Source organism: Pinus tabuliformis, chromosome Q (assembly GCF_031772625.1).
Source record: "Pinus tabuliformis cultivar Carrire ecotype Pingquan chromosome Q, CPIR1, whole genome shotgun sequence".
Classification (NCBI taxonomy): domain Eukaryota; kingdom Viridiplantae; phylum Streptophyta; class Pinopsida; order Pinales; family Pinaceae; genus Pinus; species Pinus tabuliformis.
Window position 1 is genome coordinate 741501866 of NC_142296.1, and position 6633 is coordinate 741508498.

Below are 6633 nucleotides of genomic sequence, written 5' to 3' on the forward strand. Positions count from 1 at the left end.
ATAAATTGAATGCTACTATGCAATGCACTTTTTTTGATAAATTGAAGGCTTACTGCAATGTGAGAATGAGAATTCTACAGAAATATTTATTTTTAATTATTCTTAGTTAACTAGTAGTTTTTATGAGAGTTTAAATCATTGCCAATTAAAGTTTTAAATATATTTCTCTCCATCATATTTATTATTATACCTTTGTTGTAGATTTGGACTAACTATGTAAATAGATTTCATGATCGATAAATGTTTTCTTTTGAAAAATATTATGGGAAAGAGCAGTTGTAATATGGAATTCTTGTTATCTTGAGAATTGTTAAGTGGTTGTCTACATAGTGGACAGTTTCAAAATATTTCTCCCAAAAAAATCATAGGAGAAAGATTGCTAATAGGGAAAAAACAGAATTAGGGAGAGATATTATAGTGGAAGGATAAACTTAGCTAGACAGAAAGGCATGCTTAGAAGGAAAAATGAAAGAATTTTTCCTAATTAAAAGAAAAATCCTAGGTAATGCAAAAAGGGGCTAGACCTTAAAAGCAAGATGTTGCTAGATTAATTTGTTGGGAAGAAAAACATAAAATGTCAATAAAGGAATACAAGAAGCAGTTGTTATTCTAGGACACTCATTTATCCAGGGAAGTTATTAGTGTGCAACAGGTTGGTCTAGAGGAATGTGTTCTCTCCCATAATTTTCAGAGAAATAATTTTCGAGCAGATAAACTATTACTATATTTAAGTATAATATCGATTTGGTTTGAAGTGTATGGTTATTATCTCATGCGTTTGTTTAAAATTAAACTAGTGGGATTTTCCTTTTAGTAATGTCCATGGAATGGTTGCAAACATAAGAGAAAAGTATATTTGGACAATTCATTTAGGAGATATTTACTACTTATGTATGTGGTTTTATATACAAAATGAGATCAAGACACCGGTCATCTTGGTACCAGCTTTACCCGAGGTACCAGTAACCTTGCGATGAGAAGAGTTTGATTCCCGACTCCGTGTGGTGGAGAGGAAGGGCCCCCCCTTGTTCGATGTTATGCCAGTGGGCAGAATGGCCGCCACGATACTAGATGCCGCAGAAGGTTGTCGACTCGTAGAGCTCAGGTGTTCGTTTTTGAGCGGTGCGTAGTGTGGAAAACACCACCCTGGAATTGGTGTAGGCACTGCTATGATATAGCAGAGTCGAGTTGCTAATTCGATCAAGTGACCGAGGAGTCAGGCCTTACTATTTCAACTATTGCTTGTTCCTTCCCCCAACATGACATGCTCGTAAATAATGTGCGTCACGTCTTTGTATTGTATAAGGTCCTGTCCTTCTATTTTTCCCCCTAAACCACCTATCTCTACTACCTTCTTTCTTAGGGATAAATCAATATTTGGAGCTTTTGAATTTGGCGCCTGATTTTTTATGTACAGATGGCATAGTGAAATACAATTCCTAAGTAAATACGATTGTTATGTATAGATTAATGGGATATAACAAATAGAATCAAAAACTCGATAATAGTTTATACTAGTAGTGTGGAATAATTATAGAAGAACATTTATACATGAATGCTAGTAGAATAAATCTACATAAACCCCATAGTGAGAATAAACATATATATAAAACATGTCTAGCAAGTCTCCTAGAAAGGTCCACGAGACGAGACTCTAAAATATTGATTATAATTACACTTAGAAATTGTTGTGAACTTTTTTAGGAGTTTGAATGAACCCATACTTTTGATCTAACTCTATACATATGGGAAGCAAACATCCATTAAGGATTGAGCCAATAAGATTCTCAGTATAAAAACCAATCAACATTAACATACTAGTTGAACCTAAGGTATCCTTTTACACAACAGATAGTGTAGCAACCTAGATAGGATAAAATAAATTACAATTTGAGTCTAATAGAACAGAATAGAAGTATATATATATATATATATATATATATATATATATATATATATATATATATATATATATATATATATATATATAATAGAGTGCTTATTATATAGTTGAGTCTTGTGAATAATATATAGAAACAATAATAGTATGAATGCTTAGCATATGACTAGATCTATGTTAATAGGGCTAAGAAGACTTGAGTCTGTTTATGTATTTAGCTCCTCAAATAAAAAATAATATTCAAAAAGTTAACAGCCTACATGATAAATAGTACATAATTAAACTATACAGAAAGGATTCAGAAGGATTATTACATTGTTGTTGTAATTATGGGCACATGCTTAAAGAATCACCTTATTTTACCCTATGTCTATGCATGTTACCAATATAATGGTATTATGCCAAAATAGGCTAAAGGTAAAAACTTTTTAACTTGAAAAGTTATGGCTAGTTGAGCCCATTGAAAAAGGGCTAATACACTAAATTATGACTAAAGACTATTTTATGTATAATAGAAATTACTATGGGGAATTAGCAAAACTCCAAATAACCCAAAATTGAAATGAAAAAACTGCCCTGAAAGAAATTCATAAGGGCACATGTGAACTACGAATTTTATTAAAAATCATAACATATATACTTAACTAAAGAAGGAAAAAGTACTAGGAAAGTTGATCCTAGGATAGTAATAAAGAAATGTACATTTTAACACTCAAAGATAATTATACAAGTGAAAGTAACAAAATGCTCCATTATGCAATTATACATCAAACAAAAGAGTGATATGTCCGAAAATATGATATATGTGTATGCATAAATACAAACACAGCCACAAATCTCTCTCTCTCTCTCTCTCTCTCTCTCTTTCTCTCTCTCTCTCTCTCTCTCTCTCTCTCTCTCTCTCTCTCTCTCTCTCTCTCTCTCTCTCTCTCTCTCTCTCTCTCTCTATATATATATATAATTTACAAATTTTGATACATTGAGCTAGAAGTAGTTGTATGTCACTTCTCATTAAACACACATATAATCACCATAGAAGATGAAATGTCTTAAATCAAATCTACAAATGGTTATTCCCTAGGACTACCCATAAAACGAATAAATGAATCTCTATTCAAAGAGACAAAGGGAGATCATTTGGGTTTCCTATTAACCCCTAGAAATAGTCACAACATGTTTAACTTGTGAATAAGAAGAGGGTCTAAGACGAAGTGAATGCCTTGGACTCGAAAACTGGAAAGAAAGTTGTAGGAAAGGGTGCAAGGGATCGGGCAATGAGAATCAAATGGTACTTGTAAAGAAAAGGAGTCACGAAATTGTGTCAAACACTAGAAAATATGATCACTCTTAATATTGAATTTGAGTCAAGTTAAAGTAGAGGAAAATGGATACATGTAGCAGCTAGAGAAGGGTGGAGTCACACTCTACCTACGATATAACTAGAAAAACATCAATAAATACATATAAATAAATGTATTTTTAATATTCGGGGTCTGAAGGTTATTATATATTGAAAACCCTAAATGTTAAAACATAAAACCGTGAACACTCTTACTAGGAAAGAATGCCATTTAGACTGGGATTCTATGAGAAAAGGATTAACATATTAATCCCTCATTTGAATTTTTCCAAAGAGTCTGGAGAGTACTGAAATGGAAGAAGTAAAAATTAAATACATAACTAATAAATGTGAGGGAGAGTTAAAGTACTATCCAAAATGACAAACCTTTGTCGAGATATTATCATTTCCTCAAAACATCCTTGACCTGTAGAAATGACAGAGGGTTAGTAATAAATGAAGGAGAAATGAGAAATATATAAATTAAGTTGAACAATGTAACCGAAAGGGGTAGAAATTGGTTACCTCGGTAGAGCATGAGGTGGTCAAACTCACCATGCCAATTCGCCACGAGGAATAGAGAATGGGGTCGAGAATGAAGGTGGTTGAAAACTATTCAACATTTGGAAATATTGCCTGCTTGAATATCCTAACGCAAAGTATCAATCCTGCCATAGAGAATCATGGAGGAATTAAAAACCATAATAAATGGCATGCAATATAAAATGGAAATTTAACATCCAAAACTTAATAGAGCTAGAGATTAGCAAGATTTTATTTTTGGTCAGCGTCTAAGTAGTGTTATAATATCAGACTAACCAAATATATTAACAAACAAAAAGGAAATAAGGCCACTTGAGGAATGAATTGAGGGAATCCATGGTCATAGGCTAGAATCCTCTTAGTTGCATAGTAGAGTGAAAATGGATAAAAGGAACTAAATGAGGAAATCAGAACAATTGTGGTCTACCCTATTCCAACATACCCTAACCATTCACGTCATCAGATATCTTTATAAATATTGACCACATAAAAAGAAACAACATGATAACAATGTGAAAATGGTGAGGTGGAATAATGGCCATAGGACTATGTTGTATGTCCATGGGCCCAAACAAATATGTTGACCTTAATACCATTCACCTAAGTGCGGGGTTATATCATGTAAAATTATATCAAGGTTTAAAGTGATTTTTAATTATTAATTCCTAAGTGCTAGACATAAACCAAATATATGTCACCATGCGTCATAGTATAAAGATGAAATGTTAACCCTTTATGAGCATTTACTCTACTATGAAATGGGTATTGTTAGTGTCAGTATTTGCATCCTGCCATTAGTGATAAAAAATCCTCTTCTCATATCATTTTAAGGGTCCCACTCAGAATTTTTTTATCATTCCACTAGGTCATGCAAAAAATTAGTCACTCATGGTAGTCCTAGTCCAAAAACATCAATCTTCCCTAAATGTGATTACTTGCTGGCATAGTTTCATATCTTGTTGACTGTACATCGTTTGTAAAGTTATTTTATCATGCCATTTGCATGAGTCACAAGGTCATTATGTCATCTTGAAATTCAGTCCTTCAAGGTCTCATTACGTCTTTTAGGGTTTTTCAAGGTTTCATTAGGTCATTAGGGTTGCCAAGGTTCCATTCCATTGCATAAGACCAGCAACTAAAGGGTGATTAAATAACATCCCTTCACCATGTGAAGATGATTGGTAAAGAGAAATGATTATTTCATTATGTAATTTTATGTCTTTCAAATGTAATAATTTCACCATCCCAAGTTATTAATTCAGTGTTCCAAATATACTAGACCATCAAAAGATCAATTTGTCAAAGGGAATAGTCAAGTGAAAGGGTAAATTTTCAAAGGGTCAAGTGCATTCCAAAGGGAGTTTTCTTTTCCCAAGGGTGTCCAAATCATCATATTTCATAAGCATAAACCCTAATTTCCTCACCCATTGAGCTAGGGTTGGTTATGCAATCAGAGACATTTGAGTATATGAGGCATAAGGTAGGTCATTTCAGCAAGTATGAGGCGAGTCCAACTCATACACATCATGTCTCCATAATTTTTCAATAAGTCATTCCAAGGGACAAATCATTTGCCACACATAGGGCCGGTTTTTCTTCAAACTATGTTTTAGACCAAACAGGGATGAATTTTGAAAAAGTGAGAGAGGTTTTTGTCCATAATAGGCCAAGGATGAAAAAAATCCTTCAATTTTTACACAGGTTTCATGGTTTTAGAGAAATGTAAAAAATACAGTTACTACAAGAGAGTTGCTGCACTTCTAGAGTGACTTTGGAAAAATAACTTTGTCTTCTATCTGGTGTGTCCAAACGACTTTTTGGATGAGTCAAATGATAAATAGACAAAAATAGCTTTCCAATGAGCTATCATGCACTCAATTTTGAGTTTAGTAATACCTACAAATGTTTCCTGCAAAAGAACACTTCATTTTTGCACCCAGGTCGTTGTGCGTTTACCAGTCTTGGGAGATTGGCACTTTCACAGGGAAAATGACCTTAAAATTGAAAACTAAAAGTATATCTGGAAAGTATACTCGAAGAGATTTCCAACGAGCTATATTGGAGTAAATTTGGACATAAGGAAGGCCTCCAAATTCATCCCTAAAGAGGTCGTTGCGCATTTGACGCTGTGAGGGCGCTCTTAACAACGAAATGGTCAAACACGCAGCACCTTGGATGCTGCGTTTTGGTTGGAGCATCCAATGAGAAAATGGTCAGCATTTTTGGATTCAGAATGATGAGAACATGCACCCTATACTTTTGATAAGAATTTGGAGAAAAACTGTTCAGCCAAGAGGGTCAAAAACTACCAAAAAATCACCTTCCTACCTCTTTTTTGACTTGGTCACTGCGCGTTTGAGCAGTCTTGGGAGATTGAAATTTTGGAGGGGTAAATGAAGCCCATTTTGAAAACCAAGGGAAGTTCTGGAAACTAGACAGGATAAAATTTCCAATGAGTTATTCTGGTCTAGATTTGGACATTGGGAAGGTAGTCAAAAGTCATCTTGAAGAGGACGTTTCACGTTTGACCAGGGTCACTACACGTTTGACATTTTTCCACAATTTTCATTATTTCATTTCAGCTTGACTTTTATCTATTGGAAATTCAAGTTTTACCTATGTAATTGATTTAGATGATGTAATTATCATGTTTTTTCTTTTACCTAGGGTAGATACATTAGTTAGATTGCCTATGTGGCATGTAATCAATCAGTTTGATAGAGTGAGGGATGAGTCATTTTGACCACCCTACACTCTAGCTATTAGTTCATTCTTTCTTGCAACTACTACTCAACTCATGGATTTGACCCCTTGTGCCTAGGATGAGTTGGTTGTTGGCCTATGTTATGTA